We start from the raw sequence: 14,191 nt of genomic DNA on the forward strand, positions 1-14,191 counted from the left end.
ATGTGTCAAGAAAAAGTGCAAAAATAGATAAATGGTATAATACAAATACATACACACTCACACTTCCATGAAATCCAGTATATTTCCCACAATGCATGTCATCAGGATGCTTTTGAACAGGGCAGCGCTTATAGAGTTCGGCAAAGTCTACAGTTACCATGGAGATCGGCCATCTTTGCAGCTGTTAGCATACATTTCCATTGACTAACATTAGCTAAAAACAGTTTATAAAGTGGAGAAAATAGCCGTGGAACAGCCCCATTGGCTGCTGAGTTACTGCTGGTAAATACATCTAACTCACTGAGGTGTCCAAGTGTTTTAATGTGAACAATAACTCCAGTATTTTAACTTCTAAAATCTCCATTAGTTTACAATTGCTGCTAATCCCATAATGCTTATCGATATGACGTCACATTCCCGAACTCTATTAGCAATTTAACGCTAGTTACCGCTAGGTAAAATGGCAAGACATGTATTTACAGCTCAATGAATGTTATTTTAAAGAAGTATGTGGATCATTCAGGCAGCAAAACAGTTAAATTGTTCCAGTTGAAGAAATGAACTGCAGGTGACCTTTTCATCTTGAGCGTTTAGCATGTACAGCTGTAATATACTGTTGGGACATTTTAACGTTACTTGACTACGTTCATAATTCAATCATTCATTCAATCTCATCTTTCTGAAGGAACACATCAGTGTAGTGTGAAGCTAATGTTAACTTATGGATACGTAGTGGTAATATGTAAACGCTAGGATACATCACCTCCTTTTTGTGTTTTCTCTCCTGTCTCCATTTTCTGCAGGCGTGAGCAACAAGTAGAAGAAATCGTGTTGTCCTGTGAAAATCAGGCTGTGTGCGTTTAGCGGACTTTTAGCACTTGTCAAGATGCTTCCGTTTAAATAATAACAACTACTGCTGTGTGTGTGTTGATAGATACAGACGGCATCTCGTCATAGAAGGGGGCGGGGCCTCGGCGAGTGGGAAAATAGAGTCTTTTGGGAAGCACAATTTTTCACTCTTTTTAGCCATTTTCTGGTGGAATATGAACTTATTTATCACATAAAAATAAAATCAACTGTAAATTGGGCCCATATGGATATTTTCTCACAGCAGATTGTTCAGTAGAAGTGAAAAAACGGCAGTTGTAGCTAGTGCTAGCTAACCATTAGCATTAGCATTTACGGTCATACCGCCTTTGCTATGCCCAATCCCGTCAGATCTTGGAAGCTAAGCAGGGAAGGGCCTGGTCGGTACTTGGATGGGAGACCGTTTGGTAACACCAGGAAGCCTGGGGTGAATGTGGTGTGTGAGTGAGTGGTTGGTGGTGGTCGGAGGGGCCGATGGCGCAGACTGGTTGCCTCGCTTCCGTCAGTTTACCCCAGGGCAGCTGTGGCTACAACAGTAGCTTATCACCACCGAGTATGGAGTGAATGAATAATGACGACAATGTAGCGCTTTGAGAAACTTGTTAATACAGGCTTGTAAAGCGCATTACAAGTGTAAGGCATTATTATTATTATTATTAGCCCGATGCTAACATGTAGCATCAAGTTAGCATTCTCTGTTTTTTTTTATATATCTATGGGCTGTTGAACCACATTGCTCCTCTCCATGTCTTTGTATCTTTATTTACTAGAAACTATATTAATAATTCAGCATTTGTTAAAGTAGTTTTTAAATAATTAGAGAAAGTTTAGATTTTTTCAAAATTGTTTTCCCCCTTAACTTTTTTCAAACATGACCATATATGGGCGATTCCAGAGATGCTGTCTGTATCTATGTCGAGTTATTTATTTTAGAAATTCAATAATAAAAACATCTCCAACAAATTTCCCCCAAAAAAGATGCAAAATCCTCTCGGAAATATGCTTTATGGCTCTTTCCATAAATCCAATTTTGCCTCAAATTATTGGCAATTTGACATTTTTTATTAGACTCACTACACGGTTCTTTGTAGTGTGATTGTATTGGCTTCATGTCGCTCAGAAAACAGACTTTGAAGCAGTCCAAAAATATCTGAGACATGGGAGAGCCATATGAACTTCCAGAAGATGTGACAGGCCTCAACTCTGAAAATGTTCAAATCCAAGTTGAAAACAGTTCTTTTTTAGCCGTGCACAACTGAAAGTAATATCCGCACTCCTCAATGATTAAAATTAATGTTTTTTATAGATTGATTTTGTCTTCCTTCTTCTTATTTCATGTAACTTTGAATTGCCTTGTGCATGAATTGTCCTCTACAAATGCTCTCCTCGCTTTCAAAGGGACATCTATAAACTTGCATCGTTTTTGGGGTATCCAGCGGTGTCTCGCTTTTTTTGATGAGGTATGGTTACATGACAAAGAACCCAGTGAGTCGACGTCAGACTGAAGAATAACATCATTTAATGAGAGGCTTGACTGGATTGTTCTTTCTTCGGCACATGTCTTTGTCCTGCCTCGGAGGTCCCACGTGCTCCTGTTGCCTGTGGAGGGACCGATGGGAGTGAAAATTGGAGGGAAATTGAACGGGCGCTATATGGATTTTGACATGCGGAGACTAGAACAAGCACAGCAACCACTGGAGCTGCATAACTGGTATGGAGGCTCATAAAAAGGACTGCAAAAAAAGTGTCTGACTGGAGTAAACTTGTATGAATGACGTTTGACCAATCTTTAATTTCTTAAAGGAGCTATATCATGCTATTTTAGCCATTCCAAAGTTAAGTATAGGCATTTATATGATATATTGTACCTCTACCACTATGGAGCACTCATTTTTGTGATAAATATAAGTGTTTTCTGGAGGTATTTTTCGAACCCGGAAGACACAACGCTTCGATTCAGTTAACTCCGCCCCCTCTCTCCGCGCATACAACTTTACCGTAATATAAATAAACAACAATAAGTGAAATTGCTTCACGATGCAGTTATACGGAGTTGACATCTGCAACACAGCTTCATAAATGGCTAACACACATGCTAATATGCTAACACACAAGCTAACCCGCGTTTGGACTGACTCACCGCTCTGGTCCATCGCTGTTTACATTATGGGACTCGCGTTGGTTATAAAAGTTAATCCACTTTGATTCTGGCGAAGGTTCACCAAACATCCATCAGAGACAGTCACAGAAAAACAATATTTTGGCTTATAGTCGCTGAATCCCGGAGAAAAAAACAGCTGAGTGGCCTCTTCTTGAAAAAGGCTGAATAAAGTCCTCGTCCTCGTAGCCAAACGCGCTTCTTTTTCTCCGTGACATGATCGTTAGTTAAGAATGAAGAACAGGTGTGTCCAGAGTAGGTAACGAGCTCCATCTTCACAGCTGCAGCGCAAACATGACTGATCTGTTCAGACGCGATGTGTTTGTTTTGGCCTCAGCTGACCTGGAAGCACTTCGCACATCCTTTTTTTTTTTTTTTTTTTTACTCTTTGTTTCTCTCTTACGACAGAAATAATGAAAACGCTGTTTTACAAATTAAAATCAGGCTGTAAGCAAAGAATTAAGACATTACATTACAGACGTCGAGCACTTCCGTTCCGCTGTTACGACACAACTGAACACTCAGTCGTTCACCAGGAGAGGGAGGAGCAGCTGCTCAGAGAGCAGGATTCAGGAGGATTACTGAGAGCTGCGTGAATGAAGCCACAAACCACTCTGGGGGTGTTTTTGATAAGGAAATAGCATAACAACATGGCTAAAAGCAACAAAAAGTGGCCGCCATCAGAGTTTTTACAGATTACTCAAAAATACGTGAATGTGCCAAGGCAACACTTCAGGCATGTTTTTAATGAGGGAATGACATAATAACATAATGTAAAGCTTGAGAAAGTCGATTTTGCATAATACCCCCCCCCCCCCCCTAAAAAACGGTGGCCTGTTCCTTTAAAGGGGGGCCCCCTTTAAAGGAACAGGCCACCGTTTTTCCATACTGAGATATGTTCTTGCCTGAGCTTAGACAAGTTGGTGCGTACCTGTCTGGTCTTTGTGCGCGCCCTCAGTCACGGAAAACGACCAAAGATGTTGTTAGCATTTGGCCTCTCCCAATGTTTTCCTACAGCTCCAAACGGGGTGAAGTTAGAAGTGACAAAGCTCTTCCACGGACATGCACAAAGACCAGACAGGTAAGCATCAACTCGTCTAAGCTCAGGTAAGAACATATCACAGTGTGGAAAAACGGTGGCCTGTTCCTTTAAGCCCCACCTGAACTGAGCACATTTTCTCCAGTCTAGCTTTATTCAAATTTAAAAGCTTCAAACAGAACAAAAAGCATTAAAAGTACCATTGCGAGGATGAAAATGCAATAAAAGTGACAAAAAAGCAACAAGAAAGCCGCAGAAATGTGACAAAAACTCGACAAAAATGCAACAAAAAAGTGACAAAAGAGCGACAAAAAACTTTCTGGAAAAGCAACAAAAAGCGACAAAAACGTGGCAAATGCAACAACAACAACAAAAGCTAAGAAAAAGCACAAAAAAAAAAAATCAACCAAAAAGGGACAAAAGCATGACAGAAAAGCAACCAAAAAAAAGCAATGAAAAAGAGACGGAAACACTTCAAAAATGCCACAATATGACAAAAAAATGTATTTCTTGTGTAAGTCTTTACACTGTTGCTCTCCAGTCGAGAAGCTTTTAGATTAGGGTAAAGCCTAACTGTAGAAAATGAGCTCGGTTCAGACGGGGTATGAGGTTAAAGACGTAGTGGCACAGTGGCTGAAGGGGAAACGCTCTCTGCTCACAGAAAGAAGATCTCTGGTTCGATGTTTGGATCATGGAGGGCTTTTCTCAGCAAAGTGCATGTTCTCCCTGAGAGCGAGAAGAACAAGCCAACAGTTGACCAAACCAGGCTCAACAGGTCTCCAAGCACAGTCACATCATTGGACTCCTTCTATGCTCCGAACATCAATCAATCAATCAAAGTTTATTTATATAGAACTTTACAGCCACACCAGGAGGACCAAAGTGCTTCACAGAAAGATAAAACACATTTTAAAAACACCAAATGTTTACAACCTAGACACAATTCAGTGTGCTCTAAGTATTAAAAGCAAGTTTAAAAAGATGAGTCTTTAATCTTGATTTAAAAAGGGACAGGTCCGTGACAACTCGCAGACTGAGGGGCAGCTGTTCCACAGTTTAGGCGCGGCAACAACAAAGGAACGAGCGCCCCACTGTTTGTACCGGGACCTGGGTACGTCCAGAACCATTTGATCGGCAGACCGGAGAGTTCTGCTGGGGCGATGTACGGTCAACAACTCAGTCAGATATAACGGAGCGAGACCATGGAGGGCTTTTAAAAACAAGCATCAACATTTTAAAATCAATCCGAAAACGGACCGGGGAGCCAGTGCAGGGAGGAGAGGACGGGAGTGATGTGTCTGTGTCTGGATGAACCGGTGAGAAGACGGGCTGCTGCATTCTTCACTAACTGTAACCGGTGGAGTGACGAGTGTGGGAGGCCAGAGTAGAGAGCGTTGCAATAGTCCAACCGAGAACTGATAAATGCGTGGGGTCGCCTTCTCCAGGTCTTGGCGTGACAGAAAAGGCTTCACCTCGGTCAAAAGCCGCTGCTGGAAAAAGCTGGCCTTGACCACGGCATTTATTTGTTGTTTAAAGTTCTGTTCTCGGTCAAAGATGACTCCCAGGTTCCTGACGGCATCACGGACCCACGACCCTGGACTGAATCTGAGGAACATCCTTGGAGCCAAAAAATAATGAATTCAGATTTAGTTTCGTTTAGGTGGAGGAAGTTCTGCGCGAGCCATTGTTTAGTGTCCGAAAGGCAGCTATGGAGGGAGTCAAGAGCAGAGGCAGTGTTAGGGAGTACCGGTAAATAGACCTGGATGTCATCGGCATAAAGATGGAATGATAAATTGTGTCTGGCAATGATGGACCCGAGCGGCAGCATTTAAAGTGAGAACAGGACTCCGAACATGTCCATCACAGGGCCATAGATTTGTGAGCATGCCATTACTTAAAAGTTAAAGCCTCTATTCACAGTTTTATCATTTGTAACTCTTACCGCTGCCTGCAGACCAATCCTGACCAGCCCAGTCTCGTATAGAACATAAATGCTGGTACAAAAAAATAGATCAGGAGCTACAGGAACTGCCAGGAACTTTTGACCACAATTGGCGCCTGAGCAAGACTGGACATTTTTCAAGCCACTAATAATAACGCTTCAATCCGCACTTTCTATAGGCTCTCAAATTGATTTTCTTCTTTGCAATTTTGTGCATCAACATTCGCGCACGTGGATGTCTTTCCATTTGAAATCAGCACTTCATCAAGTTCATCAAGTGCGGAAGTACAACCCCCCTCGAGTAAGAGCTACCAAAAATGTCAATAATCACAGCCATAATATGTGGTCGCTATGGAAAGCTCAGACAGAAAAAGCAGCACTTTAGGACAAAGCCTTTATCACTGCCCATCAATCAGCGCACTCTTCATAATATCCCTCATTACTTTGGCTTTCACACAGACTTCCTCTTTGATTCGTGCACTTCAGAGTGGGGCTCTGAGCACCTGCACGTGACCGCTTCAGTGATTGTATTGTCAGAGGGAGAGGAAGTCAGACCACACTGTTCACCTCACCTGTGCCCTATGGATTCAAATATTGTGTATCTACAGCACTATGTCACCAATATTTCAGAAATTAACGTTAAGGTCTTATGTAAGGAAATTAACCCGTAGAAATGCTGTTTCATTTTTCAATTGGAACTGGAATAAGGAAAGCAGCGAGTCCTGCTTTTGTAAATCCAATTATTAGATCGTTTTCCCCCCTGTTTACAAGAATCAGTGCAGATGTAACGCCACACCGCCCTCTGTTGGCCCTCTGCGTGAACAACAGCTTCCATAACACAAACGATGGGATGCATAACCAATCAATTATGTTATGTCACTTGTGATTTTGTGTAATCCTCTTACTGAATCCCCACTGGAATATACTTGAGAAACCTTCAACAACAGCAAGGTCAGCAACAGAGTGCGATCAATGCACGACATAATATTAATCTTATCTTAAAGATCTGGGGTTCAACAGACTGAAATGCATCGGGGAAACAATCCTGTGTAAACCCATATTTTGGGGACATCACCAGGGGCGGACTGGCCATATGTCCATTCTGGAAGAGCACATACTGCAAAAGGTAATTAACTAGACTAGTATAAACATCTCAATTTGAGCATAATAATCCAAATTTTAGTTGTTTTGACTAGTTAAGAAGTTCTTGGGCATTTGTCCTAGATTATTTAACTTGTTCTGAGATGTTTCTGACTCGTTTCGATACATTTCGTCCTTATTTCAGGTCATTTTCTTTGCCAATGGGGAAAGAAAATTGGTCTTATCTCATTGGCAATTTTACTTACTTTCAAGCGAGATTTACCCTAGAACTGGTCTGAAATGTCCTCAAACAAGCAAAGTAAACTTGGTCCGATCAGGAAAAGTGTCTAAATGAGTGAAAACCGCTCAAAACAAGATACATTTCCTCAATTCAAGTCATTTAAGCCAATGCTTGATATTTACTTTTTGCAGCACAGAAGGGCCACTGTCTCTAGGGCCACCAGTCCCGCCTCAACCAAGCTTTACCCAAATCTAAAAGCTAAAAAGAAAAGCATCAAAATAGCGACGAAAAAGGGGATGAAAAGTCAACAAAAACATGAGAAAAACACAACAAAAAATGATAGAAAAAATAGCTCAAAAAACAACAAAAATATGACAAAAATGTGGCGACGTGGCGAAAAGTTTCCATCACTTTTGTGGGTCTTAGCTTTCAAATGAGGCGTTACATCGTTAATCTCCAGTCGAGAAGCTTTTAGATTTGGGTAAAGCTCAGTATAAAAAAACATGAATCTAAAAGGAATTCCGTGGAGTATGGTGCACCACAAGGTTCAATTTTGGGACCATTATTACCTTTCCCGTTCTTTTTGCTGATGATACCAATCAAAAAAATCACAATAAAAAGCCGAACTGGGGAAAATGCACTCGTTAATGTTAAGGCGGGGGGTAAAAGGTTAAAATATGTATTTGTGGAAGTGCACAATTACGCTAATTTGGGCCAGGCAGGTCAGAGACATCACTGCTGGTATTTGAAGACATATTAATTTCATACAGAAAGCAGGGAAAATCACAGAAAAACGCACTCCAAGAGGTCCTGGGTTCGATTCCTACCTCGACTGGGCCTTTCTGTGTGGCGTTTGTATGTTCTCCCTGTGTCTGCAAAGGTTTCCTCTGGGTCCTCCGGTTTCCCCCTACCTCTTAAAACATGTACAATAGGCCAGGATGAATGAGAGTGTGTTTGATTAGCTCATGGCCACAATCCGGTGTGGCGTGTTTACATGCATGAGACCCATATGTTCCTTAACATTCACTGTCCCGACCAAATAAACCTAAATACATTATTAAAGGGGGGGTATTATGCAAAATCGACTTTTTCAAGCTTCACATCATGTTATTCTGTCATTCCCTCATCAAAAACATGCCTGAAGTGTTGCCTTGGCACATTCACATACTTGTGAGTAATCTGTAAAATGATGGCGGCCATTTTAGGGATAGGTTTGCCTGAGTCCTCCTAGGAACGCCCCCACCTCCTGGACACGCCTCCGAGCTTTCGTCACCAGCCGAGTAACCAACCACTGCTCCTCAGCAGAACCCCCTCCCCACTGATGCCACAGACAGCGTGTGGAGGGGGCGTGTCTGAAAGGGTCAGAGGTTCTTAAAGAGACAGAGGCCTATTTCAAGACATTCACCACAGCCATTTTGAGAGAGACATTTTATACAAGGCAGTTATTCTAATTTACTGCATTTACAGACCAACAGAAGGTTTGGTCATCATTGTAGTGTGATATAGACTGGTGCTATGTGACTGAAAAAAGCAGAATACCCCCTCTTTAAACAAATGAACCAGGATCTGGGAGCATCAGCGAGGGGGTCCTGCTGGTTCCCAAAGCACAAACTAAATTTAAGTAGTATATTGAAATCTGGAACAGACCGTGATGTGACAGATGTGACAGGACCTCAGCTTTGACAAAGCTCAAATCCTGGTTGAAAACGGTGCTTCTCAGCTGTGCTCAACTGAAAGTAATATCTGCACTCCTCACTTTTAATGTCATCAATCTGTAATGGCAACGCCACACCGCCCTCTGTTGGCCCTCTGCGTGAACAACAGCTTCCATAACACAAACGATGGGATGCATAACCAATCAATTATGTTATGTCACTTGTGATTTTGTGTAATCATCTTACTGAATCCCCACTGGACTATACTTAAAAAACCTTCAACAACAACAAGGTCAGCTTCCGAGCACGATGAATGCAATTAGGAATTCCAAACATAATCTTATCTTATAATATTGAAGATCGGGGGTGGAAAGTCAAACGTTATTAAACTGAAATGCATCTGTGATGGAAAGTGAAGGTGCCTTACTGAACATGCAGCAGTGTTAATTTCGTCGACTAAAATATTTAGTCTTAATTTAAGTGTTATTTTTGCAGACTAAAATTGGACTAAAACTAAATTAAAAGTTTCTCATGAGACTAAAACGATGACTAAAATGTCCAGATATTTTAGTCGACTAAAATAAGACTAAATAAAAATGAAACGGAAAGACTAAAATCATTTAAACTTCTATTGACCGTCTGAAAGAGCCTCATATCATGTAAATTCTCTGCCAAAGGATCAGCTCTGAGCTTTGTTCATGAGGAGCAGCTCCATGAAGCAGAGGAACAAGATTAAATATGATTATAATGAATATTATTAATGCAAAGTCAACTAAATTCGTCTTGAACTTAACTTAAATTTTAGTCATTTAAATTTATTTGCAATTTTAGTCGACTAAAACTAGACTAAAATTGAAGATCTTTTTTTGACTAAAACTAGACTAAAATTGAACTACATTTTTGTCAAAAGACTAAAACTAAATTAAAATATGTTGTCAAAATTAACACTAACCTGCAGGCACTAAAAGGTCAAACACACACTGTTTGAACTTGTTCTGTCTGCGTGAAAAGTAGCATAATGCACCTTTAACACTGAAAGCATAGTGTATCAAGTTGAGGTCCAAACGTATCCAATGCATTAGAAACGTCCTGATTTATTGCTGGGATGATTTCATAAGGACATTAAAGCTTTCAGTCAGCAGAGACCAGGGGCGGACTGGCCATATGTCCATTCTGGAGGAGCACAGAAGGGCCACTGGCTCGCCACCCTGGCCTCTCACTTTTCTCCTCAACCTCTCACACCCTGTCGTAATCGAGCTTTACCCAAATCTAAAAGCTTAAAAGAAAAGCGTCCAAAAACGAGGATGAAAACGGAACGAAAATGTGCTGTAAAAGCAACAAAAAAAGTGACAAAAACACAACAAAATGTGACGAAAACGTGACGACAAAGCAATGAAAAAACAACAAAAACATGAAAAAAAGAGAAGAAAAGAAAAACAAGAGACAAAAACACGACACCAAACAACAAAAAACACAACCAAAAAGTGACGAAAACATGACAAAAATGCGGTGATTATAAAGTTACCATCACTTTTCTAGATTTGAGCTTTCAAATGAGGCGTTGCTCTCCAGTCAAGAAGCCTTTAGATTTGGGTAATGCCGAACTGGAGAAAATGCTCTTGGTTAATATGGGTGGTAAGAGGTTAACACATGTCTTTGTGGAAGTCCAGGGTTGTTTTTTAGTCCCAGTCCGCCCCTGGCAGAGACACCCGGAGTTTACAGTATCATTGTTATTGTTTTGGGAACAGGTCTGACTTACTGCCGGCTATGCGAACCAAGCTCCTGCTGCGGTCATACAGGGAACGGACAGCCCTTAACAGAGGGCCCCGGACCCCATACTCCCGGAGCACCCCCCACAGGGCACCACGAGGGACACGGTCGAACGCCTTCTCCAGGTCCACAAAACACATGTGGACTGGTTGGGCGAACTCCCATGAACCCTCAAGCACCCGACGGAGGGTATAGAGTTGGTCCAGTGTGCCACGACCAGGACGAAAACCGCATTGTTCCTCCTGGATCCGAGGTTCAACTATCGGCCGGATCCTCCTCTCCAGCACCCTGGAGTAGACCTTACCGGGGAGGCTAAGGAGGGTGATTCCTCTGTAATTGGAACACACCCTCCGATCCCCCTTCTTAAAGAGAGGGACCACCACCCCGGTCTGCCAATCCAGGGGCACTGTCCCCGACCGCCACGCGATGTTGCAGAGACGTGTCAGCCAAGACAGTCCTACAACATCCAGAGACTTAAGGTACTCAGGGCGAATCTCATCCACCCCCGGAGCCTTGCCACCGAGGAGCTTTCTCACCACCTCGGTGACTTCAGCCCCGGTGATGGGCGAGCCCACCTCCGAGCCCCCAGCCTCTGCTTCCTCATTGGAAGACGTGACGACGGGATTGAGGAGGTCCTCGAAGTACTCCTTCCACCGCCCGACGACATCCCCAGTCGAGGTCAGCAGCCCCCCACCCGCACTGTAAACAGTGTTGGTGAAGCACTGCTTCCCCCTCCTGAGGCGCCGGATGGTTTGCCAGAATCTCTTCGAGGCCAACCGACAGTCTTCCTCCATGGCCTCCCCGAACTCCTCCCAGACACGAGTTTTTGCCTCTGCGACCGCCCGAGCCGCAGCACGCTTGGCCTGCCGGTACCTCTCAGCTGCCTCAGGAGTCCCACAAGCCAACAAGGCCAGGTAGGACTCCTTCTTCAGCTTGACGGCATCCCTTACTTCCGGGCGCCACCACCGGGTTCGGGGATTGCCGCCGCGACAGGCACCAGAGACCTTACGGCCACAACTACGAGCAGCCGCATCGACAATGGAGGAGGAGAACAGGGTCCACTCAGACTCCATGTCCCCAGCCTCCCCCGGTATCTGGGTGAAGCTCTTCCGGAGGTGGGAGTTGAAGACCCCACTGACAGAGGGATCCGCCAGACGTTCCCAGCAGACCCTCACGACACGCTTGGGCCTGCCAGGTCTGACCGGCTTCCTCCCCTGCCAGCGGATCCAGCTCACCACCAGGTGGTGATCGGTTGACAGCTCAGCCCCTCTCTTCACCCGAGTGTCCGAGACACGCGGCCGGAGATCAGATGACACAACTACAAAGTCGATCATCGACCTCCTGCCTAGGGTGTCCTGGTGCCACGTGCACTTATGGACACCCTTGTGCTCGAACATGGTGTTCGTTATGGACAAACCGTGACTAGCACAGAAGTCCAATAACAGAACACCACTCGGGTTCAGATCGGGGAGGCCGTTCCTCCCAATCACTCCCTCCCAGGTCTCACTGTCGTTACCCACGTGGGCGTTGAAGTCCCCCAGCAGAACAGTGGAGTCCCCAGTCGGAGCACTATCTAGTACCCCTCCCAGGGACTCCAAGAAGGCCGGGTACTCTGCACCGATGTTGGGCCCGTAGGCCGAGACAACGGTGAGAGACCTGTCCCCGACCCGAAGGCGTAGGGACACGACCCTCTCGTCCACCGGGGTGAACTCCAACACGTGACGGCTGAGCTGGGGGGATATGAGCAAACCCACCCCAGCCCGCCGCCTCTCCCCGCGGGCAACTCCAGAAAAATGGAGAGTCCAGCCTCTCTCCAGGAGTTGGGATCCGGAACCCAAGCTGTGCGTGTTGGTCTCCGCCAGGGCTGCCCTTTGTCACCGGTTCTGTTCATTACTTTTATGGACAGAATTTCTAGGCGCAGCCAGGGGCCGGAGGGTGTCCGGTTTGGGAGCCTCAGAGTCTCATCTCTGCTGTTTGCGGATGATGTTGTTCTGATGGCTTCAACGAACCAGGACCTCCAGCACGCTCTGGGGCGGTTTGCAGCCGAGTGTGTAGCGGCCGGGATGAGAATCAGCACCTCCAAATCCGAGGCCATGGTTCTCCACCGGAAAAAGGTGGCTTCCCCTCTTCAGGTCGGTGGGGAGTCCTTGCCTCAAGTGGAGGAGTTCAAGTATCTCGGGATCTTGTTCACGAATGAGGGACGGATGGAGCGTGAGATCGACAGACGGATCGGTGCGGCGTCAGCAGTGATGCGGTCGCTGTATCGGTCTGTCGTGGTGAAGAGGGAGCTGAGTCGGAGGGCAAAGCTCTCGATTTACCGATCGATCTACGTTCCCACCCTCACCTATGGTCATGAGATTTGGGTAATGACCGAAAGGACAGGATCGCGAATACAAGCGGCCGAAATGAGTTTCCTTCGCAGGGTGGCTGGGCGCACCCTCCGAGATCGGGTGAGGAGCTCAGCTACCCGGGAGGAGCTCGGAGTAGAGTCGCTGCTCCTTCACGTCGAAAGGAGCCAGCTGAGGTGGCTCGGGCATCTGTTCCGGATGCCTCCTGGTCGCCTCCCGCGGGAGGTGTTCCAGGCATGTCCTAGTGGGACAAGGCCTCGTGGAAGACCCAGGACACGGTGGTGGGACTATGTCTCCGAGCTGGCCTGGTGTCGCCTCGGGGTCCCCCCAGAACAGCTGGAGGAGGTGTGTGTGGATCGGGAAGTTTGGGCATCTCTGCTGAGACTGCTGCCCCCGCGACCCGGCCCCGGATAAAGCGGAAGAAAATGGATGGATGGATGGATGGATGTTATTGTTTTGAGCAGTGGTGCGGGGTTTGTTCGTGGTCACTCATAATAGGTACAGCCCCTTGAATTTGCATGATCTTTTAATGTATATAAATCTTTTTTTTTTCTTCCATTAAAGCATTACTGTGGAACTTTAGCCATCTACTGGTCACGTTTATTTGTAAGAAAACAATTAGTCCATGGGCCAGACCAAATATCGGTACCGAAAAGGTGGCAAAGGCTATTGTTGATTTTTAAGTAGGTCCATGTCTGAGGTTTATATTTTTGTATGATAGCCTTTTCAGAGTTACAGCTTTATCATAGTTTTCAGCTGTTGAAGTGAACCACCCCCGTGTCATAAAAGTGGCTTTTGACACTGGTCTATATTTTGGTTTAGGCCATTTCCCGCCCATTAGATACTGATTTACACCATTGTATTTAGTATCATTGTAAAGAACACATTTTCATGTACTACTCTGTGACTATTACCGTGGTAACCATAGCTCCTCAAACTCAAACCTGAGGACATTTTCCCCCCATTTTCATATAAACAGTTTTACTATGTTTAACGCTGTTTCTTCAAGGAACATCACAGAGACAAATGTTTGATACTGGGCAACTCTCTAGACTCTGAGGATTCAGGAAATGTATAACATGTCAGTACTT

This window comes from Gobius niger (genome assembly GCF_951799975.1).
Source record: "Gobius niger genome assembly, chromosome: 15".
Lineage (NCBI taxonomy): Eukaryota > Metazoa > Chordata > Actinopteri > Gobiiformes > Gobiidae > Gobius > Gobius niger.